Source organism: Rhinolophus sinicus, chromosome 2 (assembly GCF_057876585.1).
Source record: "Rhinolophus sinicus isolate RSI-liver-muscle chromosome 2, RSI-T2T, whole genome shotgun sequence".
In the NCBI taxonomy this organism is placed as follows: domain Eukaryota; kingdom Metazoa; phylum Chordata; class Mammalia; order Chiroptera; family Rhinolophidae; genus Rhinolophus; species Rhinolophus sinicus.
In genome coordinates, this window is record NC_142502.1 from 61,228,760 (window position 1) to 61,240,850 (window position 12,091).

The 12,091-nt window shown below is 39.3% G+C and overlaps 1 long non-coding RNA gene across 36 annotated transcripts in view; it reads right to left on the bottom strand.

Moving 5' to 3' along the window:
- The window catches only part of LOC109453526 (uncharacterized), a 126,106-nt gene that overhangs the window by 106,244 nt on the left and 7,771 nt on the right, over positions 1-12,091 (bottom strand). For 22 of the 36 annotated variants that reach the window (XR_012496682.2, XR_016020257.1, XR_016020255.1 and 19 more), the window contains exon 1: positions 8,173-8,481. This is a non-coding gene — a long non-coding RNA (uncharacterized LOC109453526). Of the gene's footprint in view, positions 1-1,957; positions 2,876-8,172; positions 8,482-12,091 lie in introns of those variants that run through there. The other 14 variants (XR_012496672.2, XR_016020249.1, XR_016020247.1 and 11 more) reach the window with 5 other exon arrangements.

Genomic DNA, 12,091 nt, shown 5'->3' on the forward strand with positions numbered 1-12,091 from the left:
TCAATTTCCTTTACAACAGTTGCCTGAGTAGGATTTATCACCCGTGTCCTGGTGTGCTCAGGAGGAGAGATAAGGTGAAAAGGTCAATCAAGCTGGTGAGACTGTCGTAACGTGAAAATGTTTTTGAGCAAACAGTAGCTTTAATTTTTCCACCCAAATCAAAATATGATGAAGTTATGTTTAGACAGGGCTTGATTCTAGATCTCAATTCCACTTTTGTAATCTTTAGCTAAATACCTAAAGATTCAGGATTTAGGCAATTTTTCCTCTATGGTAATCCCACACTGTTTGGTTAGCATGAAACAGATGTGTACCTACAAAAAAACTGTTACTATAAGCAGAAATCTGTGAACATAAAAATAACATTGGAGCCCAGATTAAACCCACAAACGCAAGGAGGTTCAGGGGTTCAGTGGTACTCTCCTTCGTTTGCCCTGCTGGTGTGATGGTTGAGACTTGGTGAACTGGAACAGAATTGACAAGGGGCACGCTTGCCATTTCAAGTCTCCCAGATTAAATTGATGTCTTGTTTTTAATTTCATTTCCTTTTTTATTTAAAAAAAGAACTTGTTATTCACATTCTGAAATTATGCTAAAATGTAAGTTAACTGTCCCACCACCGCCTCTCTGCCTGATTGCTCACTGGATAAAACATAAAAGAATTATCAAAAACAGCCCCGATGCCAGCAGCTCAACGCAACCATTAGTGTTGGTTGCTGAGGGCTCTAAGGGATGAAATAACCAGTATCTGGGAATCCCCTACCCAGTGCTATACAAAAAAATCACCAAGATTTGTATACGCAAGTCCATTGCATGTACTGGGAAACAATGGCAGGAGTTCAGCCTATATTTCAAGGGGAAAGTATTGAGGAAATAGAATTAGTCTTTGATTTGAGCAAAGATTCAATGCTAACTGTTCGGGGGCTAACCTTGACTCTGTTATTGAGTCGCTGTCATTCTCAGCAAGCTTTTGTGACTCAATTTGACCATCTACAACACAGGAATAAGACAAGCAGCTTTTATCTTTTGCAATTGCTGTACCCTTGACAACTGGTATGAACCAAATTGTGAAAAATAAAATTACAAGCTTTCAATATAGTAGAAAACAATATTTTAAGAAACCTCAAGATGAATCCTTTTGTCAAGTAAAGAATCCCTTTATAGTCTATTTTTTAAAAAAATCAATTCAACTTTCAGTATTATATTCTTTAAAACTGGAACACATTTTAAAAAGGGAAAGTCTGGTGATTGCTATGGGCATGATGTAATGGGTCAGCCCTAAGGCTTCCCTACCCTTTCCCATCTAAGAAGATTTCTGAATATCCACCCTGTTCCAGCTCAGCTCCTGCTGCTGGGCTGCCGAGGGAGAGTGGGGTGGCCACAGAGGGGTCTGTAAGTGCCAGATGATTCTTCAGGCAATAAAAAAACTCTGAGTTCCTGGGAGGACTCAGGGAATGGGAAGCAAGAACTGAAAAGATGGGAGGGAAGGAGATGAGGTCAGGCTAGGGCTGGTGAAGGTGTTTGCAGGTGATTTGCTAGAGAGCTTGACATACACGAGAAACTAAACGATGAGTATGATTAAAAGTTGGGGATTGAAGGGGAGAATGACATAAAGTTGGAGAAAGAGGCCAGGGCTCCGTCATGCAGGCCTTACATTTAATCTAACCTCAATGGGAAGCCATTAAGGGCTTAAGCCATGAAGGGTGACATGACATCCATCTTCTCCTGCCCTCAGAGCTCCTGGTTTTGGCGCCTTCGGTGTTGAATGGAATTATGTTACCAGCTTTCCTGGTTATGAAGATGGCAGATTGTTGGACTTCTCAGCTTCCATAACCATGTGAACCAATTCCTATAAGAAATTTCCTCATATATACCTAGTTCTGGATCCTGTTGGTTCTGTTTCTCTGGAAAACCCTGACTAATACTGAAGCTAAATGAGTCACCACCGCACACATACCATAAGAAGGGGCGGAGTTGAGGTTTTGCCGCTTGGAAAGTGGTTAACTATTAACACAAGGGATCCAGGGACAAATTACTCAGAGACGTATCCCTGCACTCCAGCTGGTGGTGCTGAGGGGCCATCAGAATTCCCTGAGTGAGCAGAGAAAGCCGGTCAGCAGTGAAAAGAATGGAGCAGAAACAGAGAAAAACCAAGACCACACAGCCCTTGAGAGACTGATTCTAAGCCTATTCATAGCTTTGAAATTCATTTCAAAGTGAGTCCATATGGTTCTTACAATAGCTTCCCCCACCCCTTGCTTGCAGTGCCTTGAATTCATCTCTACTTCTTGCAACTGAAAAAAAAAATCTAATTAAACAACAGAATTAAAATACCCAAGGTGGAAATAGCTCCATCATTTTTAACCTCCAGCAAATGACCACGTTGTTGGGAAATGTTTGTACCTGTGACTGGTGCTCTTGTTCTGTCATTCCCTCCCTCCCCATTCTTGGGCGTGTCCTGATAACTGGTTCATACTCTTCTCCAGCTGGCATGTGCCAGGCTGCTCACCTCAGGTCTGAATCACATTTCAGCTGGGTTCCAGAGCGGAGAAAAGTACATTTAATCAAGCACCTAAGAAGCTTGAGACACGTTGCTGGGCGCTGGCAGACTTGTCATCTCCTTGGCTCTTTTATGACTCTACATGTGGAGTTATCATAGTAGTTTTGTCAATGAGGAATCCGAGTCCCTCAAAGTTAAATGCTATGCATAGGAAGTAGTAGAGCAGCGATTAGAACACAGGTCTTCAGGATGCCGCAGCTTGTGCTCGCTGTGCCAGGCCGGCCCCAGCTTCGGAAGTGCAGGGATGGAAGTCGGTCATCCAGTGTTTATACCTACTTGCTGTGGATTGTGTGTTGTACTCCCGAGGTAGTGCTCCTGGGAGTGGGAGAGAGTAAGAGAAAAAGAGGCAAAACTGCAGTGGAGAAGAACTGAACAGGAAGTGGTAGAAAAGAAAGAAGCAAAGAGAACAGCAAAAGAACACTAGCACATAAGGCGACTGTTAAGTGGGTGACAGAGTGTTCCACAGGGATGACGGAGTTAGTAGGAGAGACGGAAGCCCTTCTGAGAGAGCCAGAATTTCACCTGTGCCTCCCCGTTTTAAAGCTAGCTATCCACCGACAAGTCCAATCTGGCCCCTATTTTCCACTCCCACCAAAATAAAAGGCATAACCAACATTAGAATAAAGCGAGGCACTAAATCTGAGAGCAGCTGAGTCTAGAAAGCAATCTTTGGCATTTTGTCAGCAATAAAGTATGAGTTTCCGTTTTTAATTTTGGGAAATTTCATATTGCACAATTTACTTTTCCCCCACAGCCGCCAGTACTGTTTGCTATCCATTTGGTATCTGGCCCAAACCCAAGCATTTAGGGGCAGAGACCGCTTTTACTGGTTTGGGCAGCATTGCTTATTGAAGAGAACAGGCCCTGGAGCTGGACTTCATGAGTTCAAACCCTGCCTCTGATACTTGATGAGGGTGTGTCTTTAGGAAAACATTCAAGTCCTCTGTGCCAAACGTCCTACTTCCTAAGGCGGTTGTGAAGATAAAACAGGGTGACTAACCATCCTGGTTTGCCTGGGACTGAAGTGCTTCCGAAGATGCTGGACTTTCAGTGCTACACCTGGGGAAGTCCCAGGCAAACTGCGATGAATTGGTCACACAAGGATAAGATAAGATATTGTAGGTAAAGCACTAAAACAGTGAGTGCTCAACAAATGTTAGCCATTGATATTATTTGAACTCACTGTGAATGTGACTATTGTAGTGGTGGTGGTTTCCCATGAACTTGGAGGTCTAGAACTAGAGTCCTGGCCTTTTCTGAAAGGTGAGACCAGTTCCTTGTCTGCGATGTCCTGAAATCCCTGGAAACAGGGCAAAGATGAGGGTGGTGTACCTGTGCTGACAGCGAAGTCTGTGCCCAGAGGGAGGGTGAGGCAGACTCCAGCCTTCTCTTCTGGCCTGTAATAAAGTTCCCCTCACCCTTCCCTACTGCCCTCCCCACTCTGTGAGGGATGTGCCTGGGCTACACTGGCTGTCTGGCCAGACTGCATTGGAGATCTAAAGACAATTTGATCTGCTGAGTGAAGAATTTTAGTCTTTGGAGTCAGATTTCCCCTCAGGACACCCTGAGTCTCCCTAGGAGTTCCAAGTGAATTTCTGAACACTGCAAGGGCCATCCCTACACACTCAGGATCTGATGTCCTGGGGGGGTTCCATTTCTTGCAAACTCTTCAAACATTTTATCCCTGAGGGACTTGTGAGTTTCCTCACTGCCTGGTCTCAAGTACAGGAGAGAATTTATTTAGGAGGCACGTTAGTGCAGGCCTTAATTACTTAGGGATCTTAGACTGGCTGGGTTGGTCATGGGCAACTTATCCTCTTTAAGCCTTGGCTCCACATTTGCAAAGCTGAGATAAGACTTGCTAAGCACTTACTATGTGTTAAGCAATTGACATTCTATATCTTTTCTTTTCTTTTTTAATTGTACAATTAAATGTTTGGTTAATGTAATTCAATTAGTTGTGACAATGTATGAAGGAATTTCATCTGCTACTGACAGAAAGTTATCAAGATTGTCAGTTACAAATGTTTAGTCCCCTTGTCAGAAAACATCTAGTGTGATATTTTTGAATTTGTAACTTGTAACATTTTAATCAAACAAATGCAAATTGCACTTAAGCCATATGTGATTGATTGATTGATTGATTGATTGATTGATTCAGTCTGTTTTTGTGTGTGTGTGTATTTGAAAGTTTTGCTTTACGTATTTTGAGGGTACTTTATTTAGGTACATAAAAATTTAGAATTGTTATATATTCCTGATAAACTGACATACAATGTCTTAATTAATCCTCAGGATAAACTAAAAGGGTATTTATTTAAAAATCCCATATTATATAGGAATCTGAGGCACAGAGAAATGAAGTAATTTGTCGAAAGTTAAACAGCTTGCAAGTGGCAGAACCACATTCAAACTCGGGAAATCTGGCTCCAGAACTCAAATTTTCAACCAGTATATTCTGACTCTATGCCCACCTGACAGAATTGTTGTGAGACATAAACTAACACATATAAAGACATTTAGCATATGGTAGGCCCTAAATAAATATTAGATGTTATTGTTGTAAGGGAAGCGGGCTGAAAAGATAGTCAAGGTAAATTGTTCAGCATTAGTATGGCCTTCGTTCACGTAAAAGAATAGCCAGTGAGGCTACTAAACCGACCTGACACCATTAGAAAAATTTAACAAGTATTTATTGAACATGTGTTCAGTGACTACTACTACCAAAGGAACTTGGGGTACAGCTATGAGCAAAACCAGACACTATTTCTATACCCCTGAAGCTTACAGCTCAGAGACAGAGATAACAATTGAATAAATCATTCTACTCAAAAGAGGGGGGAGAGGAATAAATGAATAACCCAAAAAGGAAATGAAGAAAAAAATTTCATTTGCAATAACATCAAAAGAATAAAATACTTAGGAATAAATTTAACCAAGGAGGCAAAAACTTGTACATTTGAAAACTACAAAACATAGCTGAAAGAAATTAAAGAAGACACAAATAAGTGGAAAGGCATCCTGTGTTCATGAATTGGAAGACTTAATGTTGTTAAGAGGCTAATAATACCCAAAATGATCTATCGATTTAATGCAATCCCTATCAAAATCCAACGGTGCTTTTTTCAAAAATAGAAAAATTCATCTTAAAATTCATATGGAATCTCAAGGGACCTCGGAGAGCAAAAACAATCTTGAAAAATAACAAAGTTGGAGGTCTCACACTTCCTGATTTCAAAACTTATTACAAAGCTGTAGCAATCAAAACAATGTTGCACTGTCATAAAGACAGACATGTAGGTCAATGGAATAAAATAGAGCCCAGAAATAAAGCTTTGCATATATGGTCAAATAAATTTTTGACAAGGGTACAAACACTATTCAATGGGGAAAGGGAATTTTTAACAAATAGTGTTGGGAAAATTGGACATCCACATGCAAAAGAATGAAGTTGAATCCTTACCTTATATCATATACAAAAATTAATTCAAAGTGATCAAAGACCTAAATATAAGAGCTAAAATTATAAAACTCTTAGAAGAAATATAGGGGAAACTCCTTGACATTGGATTTGGCAATGATTTCTTGGATATGACATCAGAAGCAGAGCAATAAAAATAAAAATAGATAAACTGGACTACAACAAAATTAAAAACTTCTGTGCATCAAGGGACATAATCAACAGAGTGAAAAAGCAACCTACAGAATGAGAGAAAATATTTGCAAATCACATATGTGATAAAAGTTTGATATCCAGAATATATAAAGAACTCCTACAACTCAACTAAAAAAAAAAAAAAAAAAAACACAAAAAACAAATAACTTGATCAAAAAATGTGTTAAGGACTTGAACAGCTATTTCTGCAACCAAGACATACAAATGGCCAATAAGCACATGAAAAAGTGCTCGAGGTTACTAATCATAAGGGAAATGCAAATCAAAACCACAATGAGCTATCACCTCACATGCATCAGGATAGCTACTATCAAAAAACAAAAACAAAAATAACAAGTGTTAAGGGGAATGTGGAAAAACTGGTGCCTAGTGTAGTCAAATTCATAAAGAAAGAAAGTAGAAGACTTGTTGTCAGGGGCTGAGAGGAAGGGAGAAAGGGGAGTTGTTGTTTAATGGGTATAGAGTTTCCATTTTGCAAGATGAAAGGAGTTCTGGAAACTGATGGTGGTGATGGTTGCACAACAATGTGAAAGTTGTTAAGCATACACTGCTCAACCGTATGCTTAAAAATGGTTAAGATGGTAACCTTTTTGTTACGTATCTTTCACCACAATTAAAAAATAAATTTAAAAAGAAGAGAGGAATATAATTGTAATGAATGCTGCAATGGATTTAGGTCCAAGGTATATCTAAACCGGATCTGATCTGGGGAGTGGTGAGGGAAGCTTCACTAAGCTGAAAGCAGGATGATAGGGGTTTGCTAGGGAAGAAAAGAAACAAAGAGAACTGTATACACTAAGTCAGTGTGGTGAGGAAATCTTCAGTCACTTGAGATGCTTTATCAATTATCGACTAGGTACAAACACTTGTTTTCACCTGGTTACTTCTGTTTGTTTGTTTTTTATTGAGACATAACTTACAAAGATTGCGTAAATCTTAAATGAATGGCTTAATACATTTAGTACCCTTGAATCAAGTAACCATCAGAAAAGGTATTGTCATGCTTCCTTCCCCCTTCCTTGCCCTTCCCCTGGAGGCAGTGGTGGGGCTGGGGGCTGAGGAGAGATATCAGCAGGGAGCTGGTCCAGATGGAAGGTGACTAAAGAGATATGACAACTAAATATAACCCGTGATCCTGAATTGAATCTTGGACCAGAAAGGAGAAAGAGATATTGTTGGAACAGTTGGTGAAATTTGAATAGAGTCTCTGGAGTGGATGGCAGTGTTCTATCAATGGTAACTTCCTGATCTGAATGTTGCACTGTGGTCATGTAGAGCTGTCACTGCCTTTGGAAAATAGGCTCTGATGCACTTAGGGGGTTGATGGTCATCATGTTCAAAACTTGCTTTCAAATATTCAGAAAAAGAATAATAATGAGAGAGTATGTGGATCTATCTATCTATATCTACATTTTTAGAGAGAGAGAGAGAACACAAATGTGTTGAAATATTAATAAATGGGACATCTGGGTGAAGGACATATGAGAGTTGTGTGTCTTACTCTTGCAACTTTTCCAAAATTTTGAAATTATTTCTAGATAAGTTATTTTACAAAGACATTGTCTATGGTTGAAATGAACCACAAGTGATGCAGGAAGTAACAGAGGTGAGACCAGAAATGAAGATGAACATTTGTCTATCACTGAATTTGAAAAGGAAAGTATGAGAGAAAAGAATTTTTAGGGTTCCTTTAGCTCTCTCCAGAGTGAAGTAGGCTAACTGGCAAATAACCTACTTGTGGTTAGAATAAATTAATAAATATGCATTCTGATTCAGCATGTGCTTTGGTTAGCATGAATTGGTCATCAGATCTGGGAATACAGGTCACTTCTCTGGATCATGGCCCAGCACCAAACCTGAGACAAGTTATGTACCAACCCACCTCCCCAACACTGCCTTTTCCAGCTGCAGAAAATTAAGGATGAAGGAAACCTACCAACAGAATCATGCCTGTAATGATGACAGACCTGGGCAAAGTTGTAAATCCAGAAGGTGCTGAAGTGAAACTGGAACAAACACGTGCTCCTCGATGTCTTCATCCATCTGCAAAATCAGCAAAGGTCTGATTCAAGTCTGGGCATGAATCTCTGGGTTTCCACACACACCTATCACATGAAATGCAGAGAAGTGAGCTCCTCAGTATGCGGTACTGTGGGAGATTTACGTAGGAAGCGTCTTGGGAAAAGGGAGAGACAGATGAGGCCCAAAGCTGTCATTGACACAGGTGCTGTGCCGGATGAACACACGTGGGGAGGGGACAGCTGTACTGACCAACACATGGCTGTTACCAGCGTTCAGGTTGGATGCCCTCGTGTAATTATATCACATAAACAGGTTCATTGGTTTGTTTTTAAAAATAGATTAGAAACTGGAAGTATACTTTTATATATTCTTTGGGGAAATGGCTATAGGATTAGTGAACTCAACTCTGTGACCCTCAAAAAACTCCTAAGCTAGGTTGAAGAAAATAATTCAATTTCAAGTACATTTTTATTAGAATAAAATCATCCAGGTTTTCTATTCACAGTAATTTGAAAGTTGTCAGATTACTTCTGTCTACAGCCAAATTTTTTCAAGTTTCTTAAGTTTCTCAAGTTTCAAAGATGTAATGAAAGCTGAATATAATCAGTTTATTGACTAAAACATCTTTTTAAGGTGACAGAAAGAAGCGAAAGACATTTAAATTTTACTTATTTGAGAAAAATCTAGGCATCACAGTAAGTTCTGAGGAGGAGAAGGTAAAATGGTTAGTTATTCTTTTTTAAAGGGAAAGGAAAGCAATATTATTACTACTACTACTACTACTACTACTACTACTACTACTACTACTACTATTGCTACTAACTCCCTTCCCTGGTTCCTAGGTGAAAAAAAATCTGGTTCTCAACCCCAAGTTCCTTATTTCTCATCCTGAACTCTCATCCTGAAACTTCAAAATTTGAGTCTCATCCTACCTTTGATTTTCCTGTAATCCAGTCAGTTTTCAAGTCTCACTTTTCAGAGCAGAGCTCTGGATGGTCCTTCCCCACATTCCCCAAATAATGTTTAATTCTCAAAATGGGCACAAAATGTCTGCCTTTCTCCTGCCCACCCGTGGCTACCCCGCATGGAGTTCTGGATTCTCACTCTGTTTCTTCGTCCACATCCAGTGTTCCTGCTGTTATCTGCTCTATTCCCTCGTCCCCAGCCTCTTCCTCCACTCGTGTTACTACCTCTCGGCCCCTCTCCGTTCCACCATGGGCCCACTTCTCCCCTTCATTCTCCTCTTCCCCTGCAAAGGGTCTAGAATTCCCTGATGTCCCACCAGACCTTTCCTTGTCAGAGGATGCTGTTCCCAGGCCCCTCTTCCTTGCTCTCCTTGAGTTGCTAGTTTCCAGACCTTGATCCCTCCTGATCACTCCATTCCCGTCTTCTTCATGAACTCTCCCTTTGCCCACACCCATCCTCAACACAGCTGTTCCTCAAAGTACCAGCTTTGGCCCTCCTTCCTATTCACTCCACCACTTACCAGAGTGATTTTACTCTTCTACTGCATCCTCTGGTTGCCCCCCACCCCTCACCTACCACATGCAAAAGACCCCTAAACCCTGAATATCTCTCAATTCATCCTCCTCATCTTGGTTCCAGCTCTACTCACTGCCTTGGTTTGGGTTCTCGTACTCTTGTCCTTGGATTTTCGCTATTGTCTCCAGCCTCACCAGGCCCCTTCCAATAGCTAATGCTGTATTCTAAAACCAAATCTATTTCTGCCTTTGACAACTCGAAATGGGTCAATGAAAATCATCCATCCAGAAACATTTTAGTTTGATGTACTACTATTTGTTTATTTATTTGTTTCCTTTGCTCACAAAAGTATATCTAAATAGACTTCACTAACAGTGATGTCAAAGTGTTTACTGCCTATGTTTTCTTCTAGGATTTTTATGGCTTGAGGTCTAACGTTTAATTCTTTAATCCATTTTGAGCTTATTTTTGTATATGGTATAAGAAAGTGGTCTAATTTCATTTGGATACATTTTTTTTTTGCATGTATCTGTCCAGTTTTGCCAACACTACTTATTGAAGAGATTATCTTTATCCCACTGTATATCCTTGCCTACTTTGTCATATATTAATTGACCATATACGTAAGGATCTATTTCTAGGCCCTCTATACTATTCCATTGAACTATATATCTGTTTATATGCCAGTACCATACTGTTTTGATTATTGTAGCTTTGCAGTATAGTTTAACATCGGGGAGCACTTTGTTCTTTCTCAAGATTTCTTTGGTTATTTGGGGTCTTTCGTGGTTTCATATAAATTTTAGGATTAGTTGTTCTAATTCTGAGCAGAATGCCATTGATATTTTAGTAGGGATTGCATTGCATCTGTATATTACTTTAGGTAGTAAGGACATTTTAACAATATTAATCCAATCCATGAGCAAGGTATATCCTTCCATTTATCTGTATCTTGTTCAACCTTCCTTTAATGTCTTTTGGTTTTCAGAGTACAGGTCTTTCACCTGTTTGGTTTGAATTTATTCCTAGGTATTTTATAAGTATTGATGCAATTATAAATGGGATTGTTTTCTTAATTTCTTTTTCTGATCATTCATTATTGGTGTATAGAAATGTAACATATTTCTGTGTGTTGGCTCTGTATCCTGCAACTTTACTAAAGACATTTATTAGTTTGAATAGTTTTTTGGTAGAGTCTTTAAGGTTTATCTATATACAGTATCATGTCATCTGCAAATAATGAGAATTTTATTTCTTCCTGTCCAATGTGGATGCCTTTTATTTCTTTGTCACGTCTGATTGCTGTGGCTGGGATTTCCCACACTATGGTGAACAGAAGTGGTTATAGTGGACATCTTGATCTTCAATGAAAGGCTTTCAGCCTTTCACCATCGAGTATGATATTAGCTGTGGGTTTGTTATACATGGCCTTTATTATGCTTAGACATGTTCCTTCTATACCCACTTTGTTGAGAGTTTTTATCATAAAAGGATTTTGAATTTGGTCAAATGCTTTTTCTGTATCTATTGAGATGATCATGTGGTTTTTATCCTTTAGTTCGTTAATGTGATGTTTCACATTCATTGATTTATGGATGTTGAACCACTGTTGCATGCCTGGGATGAATTCCATGTGGTCAATACACCCTTTTAATGTATTGTTGAATCCATTTTGCTAATATTTTATTGAGGATTTTTGCATCTATGTTCACAATTTTGCACAGTGAAGGTAACCATCAACATAATAAAAAAGACAACCTACTGAATGGGAGAAGATATTTGCAAATGATACATCTGATAAAGGGTTAATATCCAAAATATATAAAGAACTCATACATTTTAACACCAAAAACAAAGCAAAACAACAACAACAAACAATCCAATCAAAAAATGAGCAGAGGACCTGAATAGACATTTCTCCCAAGAGGACATACAGATGGCCAACAGACATATGAAAAGATGCTCAACATCGCTAATCAGGGAAATGCAAATTTAAAACCACAATGTGATATCATACCTGTCAGAAGGGTTCTCATTAATAAATCAACAAATAACAAGTGCTGGTGAGGGTGTGGAGAAAGGGGAACCCTGGCACGCTGTTGTTTTGTAAATTAATGCAGCCACTGTGGAAAAAAGTATGGAATGGAGATGCCTCAAAAAATTAAAAATAGAGCTTCTATACAATCTAGCAATTTCACTTCTGGGTATTTATCTGAAGAAAACAGAAACACTAATTCAAAAAGATATATGCACCCTATGTTCATTGCAGTATTACTAGTAATTGCCAAGATATGGTAGCAACCTAGATGTATGGTAAAGAATATGTGGTACACACACACACACACACACAC